Raw genomic sequence first — 11,910 nt, 5'->3', positions numbered from 1 at the left:
CTATCCACTCTTATGGACTGTCTTAAGGAAATTAATCTTTGGATGACAAACAATTTCCTGCAGCTGAACGCAAACAAGACCGAGTGCTTAATCCTAGCCCCAGAGAATATCAAGCCCCAGATTAGTCAACATCTGGGTGCTTTTTCATCGTCGATAAAAGCCACTGCTCGGAATCTTGGGATAATTTTCGACCAATCTTTGTCCTTTGACGTTCATATTAAATCCGTGACCCGCTCCTGCTTTTTTCACTTAAGAAATATTGCCAAACTCAGGACTATTGTCTCCACAACCGAACTGGAGATGCTTGTCCACGCCTTTATTTCCTCCCGGCTGGATTATTGTAATGCACTTTTCTCCTGCGTATCTAAGGCCTCACTAAATCGGCTCCAAGCGGTTCAAAATGCTGCAGCAAGGCTTTTAACCCACAGCAATAAATTTTCCCATATCACTCCTATACTAAAATCCCTGCATTGGCTTCCGGTTGAGTATAGATATAAGTTTAAAATCCTCACCTTTACGTTTATGTCTCTACAAGGTGAGGCCCCCATCTATATCTCGGAGCTTCTCCAGCCCTATTCTCCAAAGCGGACTCTTAGATCCACTGATAGCGGTCGTCTATCTATTCCACGGACTCGTCTGAAAACAAAGGGGGATCACGCTTTTCAAACCCTGGCTCCAATACTGTGGAACGGTTTACCCTCCTCACTATGCACCATCGACACGGTGGCCTCTTTTAAAAAACAGCTTAAAACTCATCTGTTTAGACAGGCATTTGGGTAATGTTAATGCGTAATATGTTGTTTTATTTTATATTTATATTGTACTATTGCTTGTTTGATATGCTTTTATACTTCCTTTATGTTGCTATATTGTTTGTTTGACATGTCTTCTTGTGAAGCACTTTGTAACAGCGTTTTTGTCTTAAAAAGTGGCTGTAGCTCAGGTGGCAGAGCAGGTCAGCCACTAATCAGAAAGTCGGTGGTTCGATCCCAGGCTGCCTCCTGGCTGCATGCCAAATATCCTTGGGCAAGATACTAACCCCGTGTTTGCCTACTGGTGGTGGTCAGAGGGCCCGGTGGCGCCAGTGTCCGGCAGCCTCGCCTCTGTCAGTGCGCCCCAGGGTGGCTGTGGCTACAATGTAGCTGCCATCACCAGTGTGTGAATGGGTGGATGACTGAATGTAGTGTGAAGCGCTTTGGGGTCCTTAGGGACTAGAAAAGCGCTATATAAATACAGGCCATTTACCATTTAAAAAGTGCTATATAAATAAATTTTACTTTACTTACTACTTTTACATGTACTAAGATAGATGTAACCACCGAGAGGTCATACTTTGAACCCTCGGTGTTATGGCGTTACCATGTCTTCTGTCAGGGCCAGAAGTGACTATATTTGGACAATTGATGCAAGCTTGCTTTATTAGCAAGCTGTATCTTTAAATTGTGCAGATGCAGTTCGTGGACACATATCCTTGATAAGAATGTAAGTATCCATCCATCTTCTTCCGGTTTATCCGAGGCCGGGTCACGGGGGCAGCAGCCTAAGCAGAGAAGCCCTGACCTCTCTCTCCCCAGCCACCTCCTCCAGCTTATCCGGGGGAACACCAAGGCATTCCCAGGCCAGCCGAGAGATATAATCTCTGCAGCGTGTCCTGGGTCTGCCCCGGGGCCTCCTCCCGGTGGGCCATGCCCGGTGTTCTGACAAACCATCCTACTTTAGCAAAACGTCCTACTGTAAGTAGTGTATGCACATTTCTGCTGTCACAGAGTCATTTCAGCACATATTTAAGTAGGTATGACGGTTTGCCACTGAACTTTGCCCATCAGAGTATGCTTGTAGCTCATATTCATAAAGCCTGGACGGTTTGCCACTTCATTTTATCTGTTTAAGTATGCTTGTAGGTCACATTCACAAAGGTAGCATGGTTCGCCACTTAATTTTGTGTTGTGCGCATGTGCAGAAACTATGGGTAGGCTGGTTTGTCAGGTAGGATGGATTCCCAGAACACTGGAACACCTCACCCAGGAGGCACCCAGGGGGCATCCTTGTCAGATGCCTGAACCACCTCAGCTGGCTCCTTTCGATGTGGAGCAGCAGCGGCTCTACTCTGAGCCCCTCCTGGATAGCTGAACTTCTCACCCTATCTCTAAGGGAGAGGCCAGCCACCCTTCGGAGGAAGCTCATTTCTGCCGCTTGTATCCGCGATCTCGTTCTTTCGGTCACTACCCACAGCTCGTGGCCATAGGTGAGGGTAGGGACGTAGATCGACCGGTAAATTGAGAGCTTCGCTTTTACACTCAGCTCCCTCTTCACCACGACGGACCGGTGCAGCGTCCGCATTACTGCGTCCGTATCACTGCAGCACCGGTCCGTCTGTCGATCGCCGACAGAAAGTATGTTATTTAAATACTAGAATGTCACTCAGTAAACTAAGGTGATGTTTCACAGGTCCAAGAGGTCCAGTTCTGACTGGACTTGGTCAAAGTGAAGATTAGCAGACAGCTGTGAGTCCATGTGATGGCACACCTGTCAAAGAGACAACACTGCTAACTTTGAGCTTTTATAGTATCCAAGTTATTAAAATGCTGCCAGATAATCTGTTGGTAGCACTCAACCCTTTATCTGGTCTTTATTCTCGAGATTCAAATTTAGTTTATCCAGTAAGAAGATCTGCCCACGGTCATGTTTCATTCCAATAACAGGAGCCATGGAGGGAGAATAGCAGAATAAATCAATAAACATCTAATAAAATGACCCTTAATGGTGGAGCAAATAAGCTCTTCAATTAAAATTTGTTCGGACTTGAAATTGTAATTTTAACTGAAAATCCTGACACAAGTCATTCCTACAGCCACTGTTATAATGAGACTGAGATCTGGATTATTCAACAATGTCCACATTCCTAGTTAAAAACGTCATATTCATGACCTCTTCCATTCAGGAGAAACTGTCAGTTTGTGAAGCAGATAATGGAAGAGGCAGGTGGACACAGCTGCTGGAATCAGTCTGTGCCACAAGGCTCCTTTCCAGCACTGTAATATATTGCAAGCATACTCTCATTTTGAGGGAGATTTGTCATAATATCAAATGGACCAGATGCTTTCCCCCAGCTCCAGAAGCTTTTCTTTGCCCACTGGGTCATCCTGTCAAACACAGGGAAATATGCTCTATGTCATACTCCCACCATTCGACATCACAGAGCGAGAGGATGGAAAGAGCTGAAAATCACAGCGCTGAGCAAGTTGGACCTGCAGATTTGGTTTGTGCAATCATGTTCATGTGTTTCATTATGTATATTTGTGTGTAGTTTCATTCAGATTGTAGAGACAAGAATAAAACAACAGCCCACAGTTGTCTTTGCACTGCCAGCTGGATGGTTCCTTAGCCGAGAGTCTTGTCCAAAAGTTAAAGAACGTAATGAGCTAAAAGCTCAATTCACAACGTGTTGTTGATAGAAGGAGAAGTCAAAGTACATATCATACATATTTGATCCCCAAGCAAAACACGACTTAATACTTGGCTCAAGAAACTTGTTGGTAAGCTTGCAGTCGGTTGGTTTGGATTTAGGATCGATTTAGGCCTGCTCCAGTTTACAGAAACAACCACATCGTTAAAGCTTCACTTCCCTCTTCAGTTGTAGCACTGAGGTGTGGAGACTGGCGAGAACAAGCATGATGTTCCCAGCTCACTGTGGGGGTCGTATTTTTGGGTCCTGTCTGAGTATTCACGTCTCTGAGGTGTAGTGATTGTAAGTTGTGTGCTACATGGGTACACAGTCAATCTGTGTTTTATTATTACACTCATGCAAATTAGTTCATAATGTTTATAAAAATGGCCTTATAGAGCATGCCTGATGTCTTGTCTCCTCCCCTTACACCCAGATGGCCCCGCCCCTCCCTGAGCCTGGTTTCTTCCTGTTAAAAGGTTTTCCTCCCCACTGTTGCCAAAGTGCCATCTTTCCATTCAAATTCAGCGGGGGATCATTAGGAACATTTTTATGTTGGTCCAATAGTAAATTAAACTGGTATACATTTTTATTTTAACAAGAACTAGGTAAACAAAAATCCTTGCACCACGGCAGCACAGGAGAAAATAGATAAACTACTCAATATGCATCAAACGAGGCCAGGAAAACCTGAGGGAAGACAAATGAGTGGAAACAGCCCATTCACACACAATGGGCAGAGGGATATTACAGCACAGGAGGGGCGGGGCTAACATCACACAAAGCCACAAGAGGAAATCGTTTTAAAATTGTTTAGCTTACATAATGAAAGAATAGCGAACACAGAGAATCACATATGGATGTGGGAAAACAGGAACAAGGAAAACACTTGTGAACTCATCGATACAAAGGCAACAGTTAAGACTTGTGAAAAGTGAAAAGACTTCCAAACAGGAAGCGACTCACTGGTCATGCTTCGTTTTATCACTGGCAGGTCATTAGCACTCGTCCTAGGCTCCTGTTGCCTAGGGTAACATATTTCCTTTCCTGTCAGTCACTGGCATCCTTTGTCCTCAGTGGTGGTTGCTTCAGTCGTTCACCGAGTTCAGAGAAGTGTAACTTGTGACCTGCACACTTGATTATTTTGCTCGTCTACTTAAATTTGTCAAATGTGAGCGCCACCTCAGCGAAAAATCCTTTCCCTTTTGGATGCTGCCGTACGTTCAAAGCTCTCTGAGTCACGTGTAACCACGCACCACTTTATTCTGTACATTTTAAGCACTCTCATCCACGGGCAATGTAGAATCACCAATTAACTTAACATGCATGTCTTTGAAAAGTGGGAGGAAGCTGGAGTACCCCGAGGAAACCCACTCAGCCACAGTAAGGATGTGAAAATTCCACACAGGCTGTAGTTTGAACCAGTTGTTGAGAGGCAGTAGTGGGCAGCGTGGGGGTTCAGAGGTTAGCGGGTACAAACAGAACATTTTACGTTCAATAAAACTGGAGCCGAGGTGAGGACGTGGTCGTTACAGTTTAGGGACAATTTGATTTGAGAGGAGAATTACAAGAATGGTCAATTCTCTGTTTTTCTATAAAACCTTTCATATCCTTGCTTTAATACGAGCTGCTGTAAACTAGTGTTTCTTGTTTGTAACTATTAAACTAGTATGAATTACTGTAACTTTACAGAAAGCAATTTAAAAACGGAGCTTTTTCAAATTGTAGGGAAAAGTCTCCACTGAAAATGGATGTCACATTTTAATTGTGTCATTTAAAATCCACTGTGATGGTGTACAGAGGCAAACTGATAATGGTTATTAATGCTTCTTCAGTCAGCTTTCTTGCTTTGGAGTAAACTTTTGAACTGCAGAAGCACAGGGGGGGGGGGGGGGGGGGGGCAGCCACTTTAAAACAGGAAGTGGCTGGCTTTTACTAAGTGGCACTGGAGGAGGAGGCTGGAGGCCTCAAGTCATTGAAAGTTACAAGTCACAGCAATGCCTCAAACAGTTAATATGCAATATCTGCTACTAACAATAGCTACTTCAGTCTATAACGAATGATGATAATGGTACCACAGATTAAATGTGTCTCTTTTTGCTTTCTTCTCGTTCCCTTCACCTCCACCACAGATGGCTGGCCATGGTCCTGCCAGAGGTTTCTTTCAGGTAAAAGTGTGTCACAATAAGATCCACACTAATTATTTGTGCCACTCCAAAAATAGTTTCTGTCGACCACGAGACAGAACAGCGCATCACAGGCCTAACAGCTGCAGGTGTATCACTCCTGTCTCCACCTGGGGACAGTGTTTGCAATCGGCCTTTTTGGCCTTTTCCACTGTGACATTCAGGACTGTCCTCATTGCTTTGACACACAAACCAAAGCAAACAACCACACTACACACTAACTACACAAAGTAACACAATAACTATACACAGGCTGAATGTCAGGAATCACTCATAACTCGATAGCTCTCTCTCGCTGCTGTCACTTCCAAAACTTTACCCTCTGCCTAAACAACCATTTTTCCACCAGTAGAAAAGGCGTGGCATGTTTTCTGTTTGTGTGCTAGCGAGCGCTGTCCTTAGAAAACGCTGTCTCCAACACGTGCTCTGGCACACTTATAGGCGTCAGTTGCTATTGACAACAAGAAATAGAGCCGTTTCATCTCTATGGGCGGAGCCATTTTTTATGGGGGATAGAGTTAACTCTATGCAATATATATACAGATTTACTGTAGCTATGCTCAAAGTGTTAAAGACAGCTTCTTTTAATAAACCACATTGTCATATGCAAAACTAGGGTGGCACTAATGCCAGCAAGAGACTATTTTAGGGTGGAACCTGCCACCCCGTGCCCCCACAGTGCATCCGCCCCTGGAATCTTTACTGGACAATACAACAACTGAAAGAACAGATTTAAAGCTCACTGGGATAAAAAGGAGAATAAATGAACGTGAGACGACTGCCATGACAGAATAAACTTTTTCTTCTGTAAAATCTCATTGCATTTACTCAGCAAAGGCACTGGGACATGCAGCTTTGTTCCAGTGAATGTTTTTGTTTTGTAATGTTTTTTCACATCTACTGAACGACCAGTGTTGACGTCCGTACGACAGCCGTCTGGGCTGTTGATAGTCTACAATGTGGTGCTTGTGTGGGTCTTTTCAACGTCAAACTTTGACTCATTTTAGATGCTGCTTTTATACGTCTTCTACAGGCTCTGTAGTTCCATGTTTGCAGAGGGGGGAGGTCATGTTTTCAGTACAGAAGCAGTTAATGCAGAGCGATCAGTGGACGCCTCCAAGATGGTGCGAGCTAGTTCACTTCACACACACGCACACACACACACACGCACGCACGCGCACACGCATGCACACACACGCGCACGCACACACACACACGCGCACACCCACACGCACACGCACGCACGCACACGCACGCACACGCACGCACGCACGCACACACACACACACACATCACTTCATCTTATAGTCATGAGTTTCCTGTAATTTACGGCACTTTTGCAGTCTTATGTTATACTGGCATAAAATAAAATACTTTTTAGTGACACTGCAGCCTTTTCATTATAATTTTCTCTGTCTCTGCTCGAGGACAGGAAAGAGGTCATTGTGAGTGCACTTAGCCGGTGGCAGAGCCACAAAAGCTTCACATAGAGGCTAATTCACAGTGCAGCCCTCCACCATCAAAGTGCTCGGCTGTGGATTTAATTGAGAGCAGCTAAGCTCCCAACTGGGGATTCTACAGTACGGCCAGCTGACAGTGGCAAATCAAACGGCCTCTTCATAACTGGAGCTCTCTTTCTGCTGAGACAAAAAAAAGAGAGTTTATACTTACAATTACTCATGACCAAGATAATTATTCCCGTCTGAATACCAGCGAAACTGCTGTGCTGCTACAAACCACACTGGCCTTGTGTTCACATGAAGAAAGTCTTTTGTTGTCCTAAAAGCTTTTTTTCTTTCCAGTTTCTCGCTTTAAGCAAAAACATGAAAACAACAACAATTCTGGGAAACTCAATAACAGCAATATTGATTTTGATAGGATATTGTACATGGATCAGGACTGCAGCATGTTTTACTAGAGCCATGGGCTGAACGTACTGTAGCACACACAGTCAGGGTAAACTGTGCATTATTCTCGAGTCTAGCACACTGACTGGTGTGGTTAGCACTGTCCCCTCGTAATAACAAGGCTCCGTGGTCGAACCTCAGCTGAAGCTCATCCCAGCTGTCATAGGACAAAACACGGCGTCCTCCCTGGACGTGCTGCCAGGTTGTACTGTGATAGTGAAACATCAAAACCCAAGTCCATCAGATTGATACTGAGAGGTTTTCTCAGGATAGAGACCGAACGTTTCAGAGCACGCAGCTCTGCATCACTGAGTCGTATCCAGAGCACGAGCAGGTAGATCACACATAAGAAGATCGATGCATCGAGCTTTGTTCATCGACAGATTACAGGAGAAACCATTACAAGAGTAAAGTGCAGGAAGTCCAGTGGATTCATACAAAGCATACATCCCTCCATTCATGCTTTGTTGGTACTGATGGAGACGACTGTTTCAGAGATAACTGAAGTCATCACTTTCATCTTCATTAAGTAGCTCCATGCACCCAGTGAACAGAAGCCGTCAGACTGCGGAGTCGAGCCTAACGAGCACTTGGGACAGACAGAATATAGACAGGGCTGCGACTGACAAAAACGTACACCTGGACATACCTGGAGCATGACTCATAGAGACACAGGGACGTGAGCAGAGGAAGACAAAGGGCTTCATCACACAGAGGGATAACGAGGGACTGAGACAGGAGGAGAGCACAGCTGGGAGTAATCACACACAAGACTTTCAAAGTAAAACAGGAAACGAGACATTCACAAAGACACGGACTCGAAACTGAGACATGGAGACATGACAGACTGGGGGAAACACAGGACGCACACGGAGACGGTGGAGACTACGACGTGAAAGGTGGAACACAGGGAGGCCTCGTAGCTGAAACCTGAAGGCCAGAAACTGTGATCACACACGGAGAACAGACAGGATGAATTAGCACTGACAGAAGCATCCTGATTAAAAAGCAACCAAACCAAAAACATGTGTGATCACTAATAAAGATGATTACTGAGTGTGGGTAGGCCTGCAGGCCCACTTCTCTTTAAATAAACCCAAATCAAAATGTTAAAACAAAGCCACCACGTTTCCTCTGCGAGCACAGTGTCTGACACAACATCTACAATGTGTTTGCATTTCATTCATTTTTACAGGTTTTTATTGCACTAGTTTCTGTGTTAAGGATATCAGATCCCATGAGACTGCTTCTTCCATTTTCATTTCCTGATAAACACCACAGCCAGCTGCTTCTCCTACACTGCGAGCTTCTCTTTGGGTTTCTACGATTTGAGAGTCTGGGTATTCTTGATCATGGATGCTGTCAGCGCAGCGTGTCCTGACGTAAATCCAGACTGGACCGAATGAGCAGAAAGCTCGGCTTTCCTGGACATGTTAGTCATTTGTTTCAAAAAAGGAAAACTATCGTGTGCTCTATATGGACTGAGGGCAAATTGGATGCACTGACTCGTCACCTCTTAAGGTCCAAACTGGTATGAGGTAAGTGTAGAGGCCTGCAAAAGCTGAATAGCTGCTAACTTCAGCAGATGCACGAATGTCTTAAACATCAGGTCACAGGTGTTGAATCTCAGTTTTAAACAGGTTCAGCCTGTTTGGCTGCTTTACTATCTGGCATATCCAATGATCTGCAGGAATCTAGCAGCATGAAAGAAATTGGTCAAGACTTCAGTCAACCATTCTGCACAGCTGCCCTCGGGCCTCCTGTCAGTAGCTCCACCTCTCAAATATCTGAACACCTTTAAAGCTGTAGAGACGTGATGTGGAGTTCTCATTTATATGCACTGAAGCAGCAGCATTAAAGCAGATTTGTTGCATGTACTGGTGTGTGTCTGTGTGTAGATTGGAGTCGTCCATTAATAACAGATTTTAATGTCTTTATTCACTCAGAATCAACTTTGTTTAGCCTAATAAAGCTGTGACTGTGACCCATGACCTGAAAAACCGATATTTAAAGGATGCTCATTTGAAATGCAGCCACGTCAAAGTGCTCATTAGTTCCAGCTCAGCGGCTCTGCCAGCACGAGCGTGAGGAGTTGGTGTGAAACGCTTTAAAAATGTTAATGTCAGCTTTGTGTTTTTGGATTCCAAATTGTGATATTGTGGGTAAGAGATTCTGACCAGCTGATTGAGCAGCCTGACACTATGGCTTCGTGTCATCCTAGAAATAATGGTGTTCCCTTCAGCACAGGGGGGCATTACAGGATAAATGAGAGCTGTGGTTGCCTGAGGACATCTCTAATCTGGTATCTCACCTCCTGCAATTTGTTAATGCCGGTGAAAGCAAAATCTCATGCCCACAAGGCATGGTGTGGACTGTAAATGTTTGGGGGTGTGATGTTGCCAATAACAGCTCTGTGCAGACAAATAGTTTAAGCCTCAGTGTGATTATATGCTACCAAAGCTATCAATGATATCTAGAGTGTGGAGACACACTGGGAGCAGCTGATGGGAGTTTATCTGTTAACCACGTCTCAGGGATGGTATTGTGCTAATGCACTGCTCAGTCCCCCTGAATAAATTCATGTGGCGTCATACTGGGATAAACCCCCGTCCACACCAGTTTAGCATCAACACCAGTTTAATTGCTCATCTGTACAAAGTCGTCAGTTTGAGCCTTCAGGCTGTCACATGTTTACTCTGCTCAAGTGTTTACACGGCGTCACAAGGAAACGTGTCAGCGCCAATTCCAATGAACATGAAGAGAAACAGTTACAGAACAGGTGGTGCCAGGTGGTCATGGCTGAACAACATTTAATCCTTTCATCATCGGAGATCAGCTGCAAAGAGGTAAAAACAAAACATCACATTAATATACCAGGATACAGAACCAGCACGAGCTCAGCTGAAGTCTGACAGTACTGTAGAGTTGACATGTTTTTATGTCCAGTCTGAACCTACAGCCTGTTTCACACCAGCACTTCCTGGTTACATGCAGACTGCAAACGGCAGTAAAAACAACAACTCTGCAGCCCTACTAACAACGTGAGGCTATATTTAGCACGGTTTCCTTTGAGGTCCATGTTGTCAGCATGAGACATGACAAACCTGCCGACTTTTCCACAGAGAGGTGTGCTACAAAGTGAGATTAATGGGTTAGTAAGTTTTCTGTGTAACCGAGGTGACTCTTTGTGAACCCGAGTATATCACTTATGGTGGTAGAATGGGGCGGGGCGCGGGGGAACGTAATGAAAAGCAAATGTTGCCTACCCTGACCCGTAATTAGTGGACAAATATCAGCTGACCATAGAAAAGAGTAACACGGTTTCTTTTTTTAAGCTTTTAACAAATTTCTTTCCTGTGGAGGTGGAGCAGCAACAGGCAGTGGTAGCAGCAGCTCTGGGGACATTTCAGGACCATATAGGAGAAGGAGGCTTGTTACTGTGTAAAATGAGTCTCCTGTCTGAAGTAGCTCTTCGTTTGTGATGCTATGACAAAGTAACACAATATCGACAAAGACTATGTCACGTTCTTTGTATTGATCTCTTCCTTTTAATCTTCATGTTACTCTGGCCCTTCTGTATCTTAGCTTATCTTATTTATCTGTACGTGTTAATTTCAGCCTATTTCCTGCTCTATGTGAAGGGTACTTCCTCGTGTAAGAAGTAAGATTGTAGGTTTCCTCCTGTCTACAGGTTTGCACACATCTCAGGAGGGATTGTGCCCTCTCCTCTTTAGAGGAACTCTCTAAATCCTTCTTGCAGGAAAGTTGTTCATGGATCTTTTCATGATGGAAACGACCCAATCATCTGGCTGAGGGAAGGAGGTTTTCCAAGAACCTTTAAGATTTCACAGCACGTGGCCTTGCTCATGGGCCCCTCAGAGCAGTGAAGTTGTTCTTTTCCCCCTAAAGAAAAACAGTCTGCAAGCACAATGTCTCCGTCCCTGTCCTTCACTGTGGGGGTGGCGTTCTTTGGGTCGTACTCAGCATTTCTCCTTCATGCCAAACACTGTGGATACACTGAGGTTACCAGTGGTGGTCCTGGTGACTGTGGTCCCAGCTGACTTCAGATCACTAACAAGCTCCTGTTGTGTAAAGCCAAACTCCACTGACCCCTCAGTGAGAGAGCTGACAGGGACTAGAACAACAGAGCATGTTTCTCCCATATCGGCTTCTTGTCACTGGCTGCCGCTTAAATCCAGAGTTAAGTTCAAAACCCTGCTCCTTGAATACAAGGTCCTGAATTATAAGGCTCCATCTTATGTTAAAGAGCTCATAATCACCCCAACAGAGCACTTCACCCTCACACTGCTGACGTACCTGTGTTATCATACATGATCTTTACTGTCATTGCTGCCTCTGACAGCTAAACGAA

Source organism: Rhamphochromis longiceps, linkage group LG16, assembly GCF_057381845.1.
Source record: "Rhamphochromis longiceps isolate RC_006_pf linkage group LG16, R_longiceps_female_GT1.1, whole genome shotgun sequence".
Lineage (NCBI taxonomy): Eukaryota > Metazoa > Chordata > Actinopteri > Cichliformes > Cichlidae > Rhamphochromis > Rhamphochromis longiceps.
This window is presented reverse-complemented; position numbering follows the sequence as displayed.